Source organism: Saimiri boliviensis, chromosome 7, assembly GCF_048565385.1.
Source record: "Saimiri boliviensis isolate mSaiBol1 chromosome 7, mSaiBol1.pri, whole genome shotgun sequence".
Lineage (NCBI taxonomy): Eukaryota > Metazoa > Chordata > Mammalia > Primates > Cebidae > Saimiri > Saimiri boliviensis.
Genome location: NC_133455.1, coordinates 73,974,779 through 73,989,477, shown reverse-complemented (window position 1 = coordinate 73,989,477; position 14,699 = coordinate 73,974,779). Strand labels below are relative to the sequence as shown.

The 14,699-nt window shown below is 34.3% G+C and overlaps 1 pseudogene; it reads right to left on the bottom strand.

Moving 5' to 3' along the window:
- Positions 1-14,699, bottom strand: part of LOC101042572 (melanoma inhibitory activity protein 2-like) — a 194,822-nt pseudogene that overhangs the window by 137,775 nt on the left and 42,348 nt on the right.

Sequence of the window (14,699 nt, the reverse complement as noted above, 5' to 3'; positions counted from 1 at the left end):
TGAAAGTAGAGACAGTTGAAGTAGGTGTTGAATGAATCAACTTACGTTTTATACCACAATGACTTCACATGAGCTGACCACTTAACAGTCCCCCAACATTATCTCAATACGGTCCTCAAATGACCATTCTTTATGCACAAGTCACTCTGTCCTTTTTGCTGTCTCAGTATAACCTTGGAAAACTTCAGGAAATTTGTATTTTCTGTTCCTTTTGAGTTGACTGCTCTTATCTTAGGTTTTGTCATGGTTAATGTCTGTGTATAAAATGTCATAATCTTAAATAAATCTTCCTTAATCATTCTTCGTAATCCCCCTCCACTCCCTGAAACCTTCTTTCTGTTTTCCAAATATTCCATGAATACATGTTCCTGACAAAACCTAGATTTCATCCAGAACCTTAGCTGTAAAGAGGAACATAGAAGAGAATAATGAAAGATGCCAAATGCCATTTGCAATTTGGGATACAGGTGTTTCTTTAGCTGTGCTTATTTTTTGCTTCCATTGGCAAAAATCTTTACACACTTTGTGCATTATATCTAATGATGAAAACAAAAGCCATGGATATAGAAATGTGTACCATTTTTTCTCTTTCCAAATTGAACTTGATCCAGTGTCAAGTCATATAAAGATATATATAAATCATAAAATATTTTCCCTAACTGCTAATGGCAGACCTTTAAATATGAAAATATAAAAGAAGTAATAATTGTATATAAATCAAATAATAGTTTGCCATCATATGTTTCTTTTGAAGTCACAGAAAAACTTTTTCCCCATAAATTTGGCTCTTTCTTGGCATCTCAAAATAAATTTCAAAGTAATAATATGTTGAACAAAATTTCTCTTTGAGTTTTTGGAGGATGAGAGCTAGGTAGATTGCCAGGAGTTTATCTATGTACATTGCAAACAGGGTGTTAAGAAATTGTGGTTTCAACTAAACTAGCTATATACTGCTAGCAGCTATTTAGGAGGAACTAAAGGTACAGGAAAGTTGAGAAAATAAAAATTAGCATTATACACAGAAAAAAATTTTATGGTTGTAAACTCATGGACAGAGACAACTAAAGTTTGACTCGTGCAAATCCAAGTTTAAAAAGCCAATGCTTTTGTACAATTATTTAAGGATATAAGAAGAGAAACAGGCTATCGTTCTTCAGAACAACATCTTCTGGTTAGTTAAGTCAATACCATCCAGACCAACAGCACATATAAAAATCACATACATAGTCTATGTCTACTTTATCTCATCCTCATATGCGTCACTGAAAAGAGGCTAAAGTTGAATCAATTATCCTGCATTTATTTCAAAAGCAATGATTTTAAGTTGTTTTCTGATCAAAAGGAAACACACAGTATTTCTTTCTAAGAGGTAAGATCTTATCTATGTTCTATAGTAAGTTCAATTTGTTGAACAAAATAGCTACACATAGGTTAAAGATGTAGGTTGCTCTCATTTTTTTCATTACTAATCCAATTTCGGGCATTTTTAAAAGAAATATGTCAGCTCTTACTAGACAATGTTTAAAAGTAATGGTATACATTGTAAATTAATTGCTGTTTGTCAAATCATGGGTGCAAGATGGGAGGATAAAAGCTTTAGACAAGCTTGGGCTATTTTAGATTAGGTGAGCTAGATAGTATTTCTCTAAGAAGGTAATATATAAGTACAAACAGGAACAAAATAAAGAAGTCATAAGAGATCTAGAAAAATATTTTTTGGCAGGGGAAAAAGCAAATGAAAAAGTCCTGAAGCTACAATAGACTTACCAGCTCCAGGCAGTGCGTGGAGCAATATAGCTGGAGGGGAGAAAGTTGGGGGAAAATTACTTTGGAGAGGCAGCCAGAAGCCAGCACAATCAGGATATTGACATAATGAAGACGTGAATTTTAAGTGTGATGATAAATCACTGGAGAGTTTTGAGCAATGATGTGATATGATCCAATTTTTAATAAACAAGTAAATTTGTAAAACCTCTCTCTCTCTCTGACTAATGCCAAGAGAAAACTATAGAGCATTAGAAGAAGAAAAACCATATGTCTTCATTTATTTTTTGTTGCTATAGCAGAATACCTGAAACTAAGTAATTTATGAAGAAAGAGGGTTATTTTTTACAGTTCTGTTCTGGAGGCTGGGAAGTCCAAAATGGGACAGCTGCATCTGGTTGGCTTCTCAAGAGGGATTTAGGCTGTGTCATAACATGATGGAAGACATTTCAGGGTGAATGAGAAAGCAAGTAAAAGCTACAGGAACTGAACTTGCCTTTTTATCAGCCTACTCATGGGAGGCAATTCCATTCCCACAAGAGCTAATCCAGTCTTTTGATAGCTAAGTCTGTTTTGTGAAAGACATTAATCCATCTCAAAGGCCTAATGAACTTTCACAGGCCCCACCCCATAACATTATTACATTGGAATTAAATTTTCAACACCAGTTTTGGTAGAGACCAACCATATCCAAATCATAGTGGCATCTATCAAAAATTATATTTAAAAAATAGACCCAAAGTGTTATAGCAGTGAAAAGGAAGTAATGATTAATTCAGTCTGTGTGAACTTAAAACTTATTAAAAGAATGGGCAGTTAGTAGAAGCTTTAAGATTGAATAGAAAAATACAGATGGACATAGGATCTTAGAGAAATGCATCCCCAGTAAAGGGAAAAGCTAAACAAAAACAGGACTACTGGATTAAGCAAACTGTGATGAGTGAAGGGCTGAGGGTTAGTTAACTACTGATTTCATGAAGAGCAGAATTAGATTAGATTGATTATATTGGAACTAGGTGACATAGATTCTTGCATGTACTGTTCTGGAGTTTGTGAATTATTACTTTAGCAATGGGTCCAAATTTTAGATTTTTTAAATGAGAAAATCTATTTATCAACATTTTCCAAAGTAAAAGATGTTCTGCTGGGAATTGGAAATATAGGGGTAAAACAACAACAACAACAAAAATAATTACCACTTCTGAATTTCATAGTTTCTACACTTTGGCTAGAATAAAGTAGCTTCTTATACTGAGTAAAAGCACATTTTCTGCAGTCTGGTAAAATGGAATTTTCCCCCAGTTTTGCCGTAGCTTCATTTTAGAACCATGATTTTCCATTTTTGAGGAGTTCAATATCAATACGTGAGGTGGCATAGACTCTTGCCCTTCTCTCAATAATGACCCAACCCATCCTATTCACTGTATTCCAAGTTACCAATGTATCCTCATCTCACAAGACACTGGGGGGAAATTAGTTTATATTCTCATTAAGCACCTAAAAAAAAATTGACATTGAATCCCCCTGCACATAGTCCTCTAATTATTTCTGAGAGCTCTCAAAGAAGCCATCTTGTAAGTACTCAGGAATACATTCCTCAGATTTTCCACTTGAGCTTCCTTATTAATTAATTACCATTTATGTTGATAATAACACATTAGATAGAGAACCACTCTACACAGTACAGTCAGCCTCTTCTGGTGATTGTCACTTCTTGAAGCACTTGGAAGGACGGCCTCACAACCCTCTCCAATGCCACCCCACCCCTAACACGGATCAGACTTGACTCACAATTCTCTACTGCACAACTGTGATGATACCATTTTACTAACACCTCACTGAAGATATGAGAACAAGAATATAGATATATAACACCATGAAGAATTTAAAACTGGCTCCTCAACATGTCTGTTCCAGGGCTTTACAAGTCCACAGCCACTCTCAGGCTCTCTTATTGCCCTGTCTAGCTTGTAGGAAGATGTCAACCCTTACTCAAAACACACACACAGATATACAAAGGCGTGCACGCACACACACACACACACACACACACACACACACACACACACTAATCTAAGAAGCTGCTATGAATACTCTCTAAAAGCATCTGTAACTACAAATCAAAAGTCAAATTGCCATGAGGTGCAAAGAGGTCCCGATTTTAGATGCATATCACTCAATCTATTTCTTTTTTCCAGCAAAACTCTTCTGAAGATGCTTGATAGTAATACTTCACTGGTTAGAAAGAACCCCATACTCCTACCTGAAAGGATATGGAACCATCCTCTTACCAGCACAGTCCAGTAGGTTGAAATACAATAGCCCAAGAGCAGCATTACTTGTTATTCATTTAAATAATAACACACATAAATTCTTAACTTACTATAACTTTTTTACTTTAGAGGCTTTTAAATTTTTGAAACCTTTTGACCCTTTTGTAATATCATTTAGCTTAAAACACAAACACAGTGTACATGAGTAAGAAAATATTTTCATTCTCTGTATCCTTATTGTTGAAGCTTGTCTCTATTTTTAACATGTTAAACTTTCATTTTAAGTATATTTTTACTTTTTTGTTGTTGTTAAAAGTTAAGGCACAAACACATATATTAGCATAGGCCCACACAAGGTCAGACTCACCAATAACACTGTCTTCCACCTCCACATCTTCTCCCACTGGCAGACCTTCTGGGGCAGTAATACTCATGGAGCTGTCATCTCCACTGATAACAGGCCTTCTGGAATACCTCTTGAAGAACCTTCTTGAAGCTGTTTTAACTTTTTTTTCCCATAAGTAGAAAAGGATCACACTCTAAAATAATGATAAAAAATACAGTATAGTGAATACATAAACCACTTGTTTGTTACTATTACCAAGTACTCTATACTGTACATAATTGTATGTGGTACACTTTTATATGATTGGTGGAGCAGTAGGTTTCTTTACACCAGCATCACCACGAGCACATGAATAATGTTTTGCACTACAGTATTATGACAGCTATGATGTCATTAGACAATAGGAATTTTTCAGCTCCATGATGATCATATGGGGTTACTGCTGTATAAGTGGTCTGTTGTTGTCGTTGACTGAGATGTGATACAACACATGACTATATTTATATCAATAAAAGGTACATTCTAAGACACTTTCCTTAAAACAAAAACACAATTTACTTCAAATTTTCCTTAAAGTTTCTATATCTAGAAACAAATGGATTTTCTTCTTACACACATAAATATTTTCTAAAATTTTGAAGGCCTCTGTTTTGTCTGGGAAATCCTCGCAGACGAGGTCAGTTGTTCCAGTGGTCACATAGTGGATTCCTGTTCATCATCCATTTGCTGGGCAAATTCCATCTCATGTATTATTTGCCTTTCCCACAAGAATGCCAATTCTCTGGCAGCAGAGACTCATTTCACTTCTGTGTCACTCTGGTACCTCCCAGAGGAGTGTCTGGTAAATAAAAGGTGTGCCTTGCACATGGCAAGCTCAGTATTTACTCAGTATAATCTAAAGAAGATGGCTTTTCTAAAAATAACTGTTAAGTACAAACAAGTAGGAGCTCTGATTACATTCTAAACTATATACTTCATGCTATATTATATTTAGTTTTCATTACCATGGTTTCTTTTTGTATATTTTTAACTAAATTGACAGTATCTACTATAATGAATGAATTTTAAAAATAAATTATTACTTACATGGAAAATTCCCTTTTCTAAAATGTCTACTTCAGGTACTACTTCAACTTTATATGCTTCTCTTGACATAACCAGAAAAAATACCTGATCTCTGACTTCTTTCTCATAGTGCTTCATAATATTGTGTTTCTAATATTTCATTCCCCAAAACATTTATTTTTTAGTATTTTTATTTTCCTCTTTGGTTTTTGAATATTCCAGAAAAGAAATAATTTTTTTTCTTGCTGAGAAAAAACTGGGGAACTTTCATTTTTTTAAATTTTACTTTAAGTTCCAGGATACATGTGCAGAACATGCAGGTTTGTTACACAGGTATACGTATGCCATGGTGGTTTGTTGCACCTATTTACCTGTCATCTAGGTTCCCTCCCCTCAGCTCCCACCCACCAACAGGCCCCTGTGTATGTTGTTACACTCTCTGTGTTCATGTGTTCTCATTGTTCAACTCCCACTTATAAGTGAGAACATGCAGTGTTTGGTTTTCTGTTTCTGTGTTAGGTTGTTGAAGATGGTGGCTTCCAGCTTCATCCATGTCCTTGAAAAAGACATGATTTCATTCCTTTTTATGGCTGCATAGTATTCCATAGTCTCTATGTACCATAATTTTCTTTACTGAGTCTATCATTGATGAGTATTTGGGTTGGTTCCATGTCTTTGCTCTTGTAAATAGTGCTGCAATAAACATATGTGTGCATCTGTCTTTATAGTAGAATGATTTATACTCCTTTGGGTATTGACCTAGTAATGGGATTGCTGGGTCAAATGGTATTTCTGGTTCTAGATCCTTGAGTAATAACCACACTGTATTCCACAACAGTTGAACAAATTTACACTCCTACCAACAGTGTTAAAGTGTTCCTATTTCTCCACAGCTTCACCAGCATTTATTGTTTCCTGACTTTTTAATAATTGCCATTCTGACTGGCCTAAGATGATATTTCATTGTAGTTTTGATTTGCATTTCTCTGATAATCAGTGATGATGAGCTCTTTTTCATGTTTGTCAGCCGAGTAAATGTCTTCTTTTGAAAAGTGTCTATTCATATCCTTTGCTCACTTTTTGATGGGGTTGTTTTTTTCTTGGAAATTTGATTAAGTTCCTTGTATATTCTGGATATTAGACCTTTGTCAGACGGGTAAATTCGAAAAATTTTCTCCCATTCTGTAGGTTGTCTGCTCACTCCAATGACAGTTTCTTTTTGCTGTGCAGAAGTAGCTTGTTAGTTTACTTAGATCTCATTCTCCCATTTTGGCTTTCGTTGCAATTGCTTTTGGCGTTTTTGTCATAATATCTTTTCTCATGCCTATGTCCTGAATGGTATTGCCTAAATTTTCTTCTAGGGTTTTCATAGTTTTGGGTTTTACATGTAAGTCTTTAATCCAACTTGAGTTAATTTTTGTATAAGGTGTGAGGCAGGGTCAAGTTTCAGTTTTCTGCATATGGCTAACCAGTTTTCCCAGTCCCATTTATTAAATAGGAAATCTTTTCCCCATTTCCTGTTTTTGTCATGTTTGTCAAAGATCAGATGGTTGTAGGTGTGTGCTGTTATTTCTGAGGTCTCTGTTATGTTCCATTGTCCTATATGTCTGTTTTGGTACCAGTACTATGCTGTTTTGATTACCTTGTAGAATAGTTTGAAATCAGGTAGCAGGATGCCTCCTCCAGCTTTGTTCTTTTTGTCTAGGATTGTCTTGGCCATAGGACCTCCCTTTTGGATCCATATGAAATTTAAAACATTTTTTTTCTAACTCCGTGAACAAAGTCAATGGTAGTTTGATGGGAATAGCACTGAATCTATTAATTACTTTTGGCAGTATGGCCATTTTCATGAAACTGAATCTTCCTATTCATGAAGATGGAATGTTTTTTTCCTTTGTTTGTGTCCTGCTTTATTTTCTTGAGTAGTAGTTTGTAGTTCTCCTTGAAGAGGTCCTTCATGTCCCTTGGTAGCTGTATTCCTAGGTATTTTATTCTCTTTGTAGGTATTGTAAATAGGAGTTCACTCATGATTTGGCTCTCTGCTTGTCCATTGTTGGTGACTAGGAATGCCTGTGATTTTTGCACACTGATTTTGTATCCTGAGACTGCTGAAGTTGCTTAGCAGCTTAAAGAGTTTTTGAGCTGAGAAGATGAGGTTTACCAAATATAGAATCATGTTGTCTGTAAACAGAGACAGTTTGACTTCCTCTCTTCCTATTTGAACAGCCTTTATTTCCTTCTTTTGTGTGATTCTCCTGGCCAGAACTTTCAATACTATGTTGAATAAGAGTGGTGAGAGAGGGCATCCTTGCCTTGTGCCAGTTTTCAAAAGGAATGCTTCCAGCTTTTGCCTGTTCAGTATAATATTGGCTGTGGGTCTGACATAAATAGCCTTTATTATTGTGAGGTAAGTTCCACCAATACCTAGTTTATTGAGAGTTTTAAACATGAAGGAATATTTAATTTTATTGAAGGCCTTTTCTACATCTGTTGAAATAATCATATGGTTTTTGTCATTGGTTCTGTTTATATGATTGATTACATTTATTGATTTGTATATGTTGAATCAGCCTTGCTTCCCAGGGATCATGGTGAATAAACTTTTTGATTTGCTGCTGGTTTCAGTTTGCATTTTTTTTTGAGGATTTTCACATGGATGTTCATCAGGGATATTGGCTTGCAGTTTTCTTTTTCTTTTTTTGTTAAGTCTCAGCTAGGCTTTAGTATCAGAATAATGCTGGACTCACAAAATGAGTTAGGGAGAATCCCTCCTCCTTTTTAATTTTTTGGAACAGTTTCAGAAGGAATGGTACCAGCTCCTCTTTGTACTTCCAGTAGAATTCAGCTGTGAATCCATCTGGCCCCAGGCTTTTTTGTTTGGTAGGCTATTAATTACTGCCTCAAGTACAGAACTTGTTATTGGTCTATTCAGGGATTCAACTTCTTTCTGGTTTAGTCTTGGGAGGGTGTATGTGTCCAGGAAATCATCCATTTCTTCTAGATTTTCTAGTTTATTTGTGTAGAGGTGTTTATAGTATTCTCTAACAGAAGTTTGCATTTCTGTGGTGTCAGTGGTGATAACTTCTTTATCATTTTTTTGTTGTGTCTATTTGATTCTTCTCTTTCTTATTAATCTAAATAGTGGTCTGTCTATTTTGTTAATGTTTTCAAAAAATATCCTGAATTCATTGAATTTTTTGAAGGGATTTTTATGTCTCTCTTGCCTTCATTTCAGCTTTGATCTTGGTTATTTCTTATCTTCTGCTAGCTTTTGGATTTCTTTGCTCTTGCTTCTTTATTTCTTTTAATTGTGATGTTAGGGTATTGTTTTAAGATCTTTCTAGTTTTCTGATGTGGAAATTTAGTGCTATCGATTTTCCTTTTAATACTGCTTTAGCTGTGTCCCAGAGATTCTGGCACGTTCTTTGGTCTTATTAGTTTCAAATAACTTCCTAATTTCTACTTTAATTTCATTATTACCCAGGAGTCAATCAGGAGCAGGTTATTCAATTTTCATGTAATTGTGTGGTTTTGTGTGACTCTCTTAATCCTAAACTCTAACTTGATTGCACTGTGATCTAAGAGACTGTTTGTTATGATTTCAAGTATTTCACATTTGCTTGTATGGTTCATTTTAGAGTAAGTGCCATGTAGCACTGAGAAGAATGTATATTCTGTTGATTTGGTGTGAGGAGTTCTATAGATGTCTATAGGTCTACTTGATCCAGAGCTAATTTCAATTCCTGAGTACCCTTGTTAAACTTTTGTCTCATTGATCTGTCTAATATTGACAGTGGGGTGTTAAAGTCTCTCACTATTATTGTGGAGGAGTCTAAGTCTCTTTGTAGGTCTCTAAAAACTTGTTTTATGAATCTGGGTGCTCCTGAATTAGGTGCATATATATTAAGAATAGTTAGCTCTTATTGTTGAGCTGATTCCTTTCCCAGTATATAAAGTCCTCCTTGGTCTTTTCTGATCTTTGGTGATTTGAAGTCTGTTTTGTCAGAAACTTGAATTGCAACCCCTGTTTTTTCTTTTCTTTTTGCTTTCCATTTGCTTGGTAAATTTTCCTTCATTCTGTTATTTCGAGCCTATGTATCTCTTTGCATGTGACATGGGTCTCCTAAATACAGCACACTTATGGGTCTTGACTCTATCCAGTTTTCGAGTCTGTGTCTTTTAATTGGGGCATTTAGCCCATTTACATTTAAGGTTAGTATTGTTATGTGTGAATATGATCCTGTCATCATGATGCTGTCTGGTTATTTTGCAAACTAGTTGATGCTAGTTATTTGCAGACTAGTTTTACAGACTAGATGATGTCAATATGATGCTGTCTGGTTATTTTGCAGACTAGTTTCTTCATAGTGTCATTGTTTTTTGTGTGTCAATGTGTTTTGCAGTGGCTTGTATCAATTTTTGCTTTCTATATTTAGTGCTCCTTCAGGAGCTCTTGCAAGGCAGGCCTGGTGGAGACAAAATCCCTCAACATTTGCCTGTCTGCAAAGGATTTCTCCTTCATGTATGAAGCTTAGTTTGGCTAGATATGAAATTGTGTTTGAAATTATTTTCTTTAAAAATGTTGTATATTTGCCCTCACTCTCTTCTGGCTTATAAAGTTTCTCCTGGGAGACTTGCTATTAGTCTGATGGGCTTCCCTTTGTAGGTTCCCTGGCTTTTCTTTCTGGCTGCCCTTGACATTTTTTCCTTCATTTACCCTTTGGAGTATCTGTTGGTTATGTGTCTTGGGGTTGATCTTCTCATGGAGTATCTTAAAGATGTTCTCTATATATTCTGAATTTGAATGTTTTCCTGTCTTGCTGGTTTGGGGAAGTTTTCCTGGATAATATCCTGAAGTGTGTGTTTTCCAAGTTGGCTCCATCCTCCCTGTCTCTTTTAGGTACTCCAATCAATTATAGGCTTGGTCTTTTTACATAGCCCCATATTTCTCAGAGGTTTTGCTGTTCCTTTTCATTCATTTTTTTTCCCAACCTTGTTGGCATGCCTTATTTCAGTAGAAATCCCAGCAATAGTTGCTTAAAACATTTTCTGAGATATCGTTGAAATGTGGAAAAACATTCTTACATTATGACTTTTGACAAACAAGTCACAATAATTTACACTAAACATACACACAGTAAATTATATAATAAAATATTTGGTATACATAATTGCCAAATAGCTGCCAGCCTTCTATCCCTGGAAAAACCAAGCTATAGTCTGTTTTATACTGTTGTATTATCTATCCTTACTATATAATTTTGTCAACATCATTCGCTTTTCATTGGTTGTTTTGGTCATCTGAGTGGATTATTCTTTCCACCTAATAGTTAATAATGCTTCATCTTCCTGGAAGAATTAAATAAGACATCTAACTGATTTTTTGCTGCTTTCAAAAAATTTTCTTTTCTGTTAAAATCCTCAGAGAACTTTGCATATTCAGGGGCTGCTTTGCAATTAACATTTAGGTTTTATTTAAGTTTTTAGTTAATGTAAAAGTAACTATGAACTGTGTTTGTAACTGGACTTTGTAGGTATAAGAATTTAATTATCTATTTTTCTCTCAAAGACCATGCTAATATGGTATGCTCTCCAACATAACAATATGCAGAAAAAAAAAATAGCTTGTAAGATGTTAAGATGCCAAAATCTTTCACCTGCTATCAAAATTTTCATTAAATAACAGCCATTTATTGACACCTCCTCTTTGCCAGGTCTTACACTGTTTCTGGTTACCTAAACTGTAGTCCTATATTGTATTGGCTTCATTTTCCATTACCAGTCATTTCTTTTGTCCAGTTGTGCTGAGATTTTCAACTATTTGTTAGGGAACCTCTAAGTACTACAGATCTAAAGATGAAGAAAATGTAAAGATGAAGAAAATAGTTTTTTCAAAATGATTCGTTTTTTCACATATTTTATACGTGATTACAATACTACTTAATTCAAACAATGAAAGATATTTCTTTTCTGTCTGCAGAGTTTAGAGAAGAAGTTAAAAAGATGAGGTTATAAATATCTTATTTAATGATAAGTAGTTCTTCAGATAGATATGTTAGTTTACAAAGGGATGGTCATTGTCTTTAAAAGCAGTGCAAAAATGTATATTGGTATAAAAAGCTTCAAAACTGGCAAATTAGAGTAGTTGTAGGCATCAAGTGATCTTTCATAAATACCGCTATAATCTTGGTGTATCTGTTAAAAATTAAACAATGGCTTCTTTCTCCATTCATAAAGCCTAAAACCCCATAGCTTGGTGTAATAGGTACTTAGCCATCTTGACTTATAGTAGTTTATCAGCACCATGACCAATCAGTTCCTACCCTGCACCCCTGTTCCAAACATGAAAATGTTATGCTTCAGTCATACAAAACTGCTTACACAGCAGCTATACCTGTTTTGCCTTGGAATAAGCTGTTCTCTGTGTCAAGAATTCCCTTTCTGAATTTGTCTACCTTTGCTTTACAGTTTATACAACTGGCCACTCAGGGCAGATTTTGGGAATCTCCATCTGTCATGTTGTCATTGCATTCATTATTATTATATTATAATCATTTATTTCCCCATCTTACTAATAAGGAAGAAACTTCTTATTCATCTCTGTATTTCTACCAAGCAGTGTATATTATAAGGGTTCAAGAAGGCATTGTTAACTAGATAAATTTATCTTATATTGGTGTGTCAAAATGCTAACATTTATAATATTTGAGATATATATATATATATATATATATATATATATATATATAAATATTTGGATTCCAGAAAATATCTCAATAGACTAAATCTTATTTGGAAATTATATGTGACACAGCAATAATATTTTCAACACTTCTCCTTCCATCCATGTCTAATGTTTTCTTTTAATTTATTTCTCTGTTCCCAGTAGGATAAAACTAAAGATTTGGTTTTACTTTTAATAATTTTTTTCTGTATCATATTCTATCCATGTCATCATAGTCCATCCACTCTTCAATCAGTGTTTTATTAGCAATATCCCTTGAAAATAATTGTTGTTACTGGTTTCAAAGGTACACATTGAAATTAGGTTATGTCAGCCAGGCATGGTGGCTCACACCTGTAATCCCAGCATTCTGAGAGGCTGAGACAGGCAGACCACCTGAAGTGAGGAGTTTGAGACCAGCCTGGCCAACATGATGAAACCCCGTCTATACAAAAAATACCAAAAATTAACTGGGTGTGGCGGTGCATGCCTATAATGCCAGCTACTTGGGAGACTGAGGCAGTAGAACTTGAACATGGAAGGCAGAGGCTGCAGTAAGCCGAGGTCAAGTCATTGCACTCCAGCCTAGGCAATGGAGTAGTTTTAGGTATCAAGGGATCAAGAAAAAAAAAAAAAGAAATTAGGTTATATCAATAACTCTAGAATATAGACAATTTTAGAATTGTCTGTCTACTTATCTTTAACAGATTGAAAATTAACTTAGAGTAAAATGAAAAAAATCCTGTTTTTATCTATGACCTACAGATGATATTAAAAATCTAAATGTTAATTTTGTCTTTGTGGTAACAACAACAACAACAACAACAAAACCCTTTATTTCCTTTCATTGTGTCTTTCTTGCACATAAAGCAGATTTTTTTTTTCTTGATTTACATCAACTTTAAATTGTGTTTGCCTCTGGTAGTTTGTAAATTAGGGGGCTTTTATTGTATTCTGGCATCTTCACTTATTCAATGTGTATCTTGTTTGAACATTTAAATTTTAGTAAGACTTTATATATTCTCAGTTATACTCAGTGTAGTAGTTTTGCCAGAATACCAGTCGAAAAATGTTACAAAATGCCTGACCATATGGTCCCTTGAGCACAACATTTAATACGAAACTCAAAGTAAACATTGCAAAAGTATTTTTGGAATCATTACCAAATGTTGATGCTACATTATACAGGCTATATGACAATACTCTAAATGTTAAGTATTCTTGAACTGAGAAGTACTTTCATAATGATAAATCAAAGGGTGTTGTAAAAAGGGAACATAGGCATTAATATAATTTGTAGTGAATTTGAATAAGGTGCGGCAACTTTAAGTTGAAGATGTCATGTCCTTAAGCCTCAAGATCAGAGAAAAAATAATTATTTTCATAATAATAATATGAATATCTTTTTATTGTAAATCTTCCACTGAAAAATGTTTGGTTGTGATAGCAAGGGTTTATTCTTTCAGACTGTGTTTATATCAGATTATAGGTTATATCTGTGCTTTCTGGTTATCTAAATTTCCCCTGTAATTGAAATTGCTAATTGAATTTTCTTCCTTAAGAGCTATGTTGAATAGCTAATATGCCATAGGTAGGAAGCATAACCTCAAAAGGTGATGCACCTTAAATCGTAAGAGCAGAATCACATAGAATTTTCTTAACTTTGACTTTATTTAGAGATACACAAGGTATTTGCACAGTTTTGTCAGTTTTTGAATAAAATCTGAAGTCTACTATAAGTGTACCATTACAGAAATTTTGACAAATATGTACAGTCATGTGGCCACCACCACCATCATGTTAGAAAACACTTCCACCACTCTAAAAAAGTATGTAATGTGCATTTGTGACAGATTCTCTCCCCATCACTCCAGCCTCTGACAACCACTAATCTATATTGTCATTATAGTTGCCTTTTCTAAAATTTCCTATGAATAGAATTTTATTCCATTTATTATCCTATTTATTTTTATTCCTATGAATAGAAAGAATTTAAAAATGTATAGTCATTTGTGTTAATTGATTTCCTTTGGCATGCTGCTTTTGACATTCATCTGTATAGTTGCATGTCTTAGCTGTTTGTTCTCTTTATGACTAAGCAATACTTCATTACATAAATATACCCACATTTGTTTACGTACTCACAAGCTGATGGGCATTTAAACTTGGTTTCAGTTTATGGATTTTGTGAATAAAACTAATGTAAGCATTTAAACAACAAAAATATTTATACATATACTTTCATTTCTCATAGAGAAACAGTTGAATTGCTACATCATATGATAAAATGCCTGTTTAACTTTATAAGATACAACTAAGTTGTTTCCAGGGTGCCTGTACCACTTTTTATTCTGATTTAACAATGTATGAATATTCTAATTGCCCCATATCATTATCAATGGTGCTCAAATTTATCTAAGGACATGATAAATTCTTAGTAAAAATTTGAGCTTACTTTTGTTTTTAGTAAGAATTGAATTGTTGATCTAAAATTTCTATGAAAATGCAAGGGAACTGGAATAGCCAA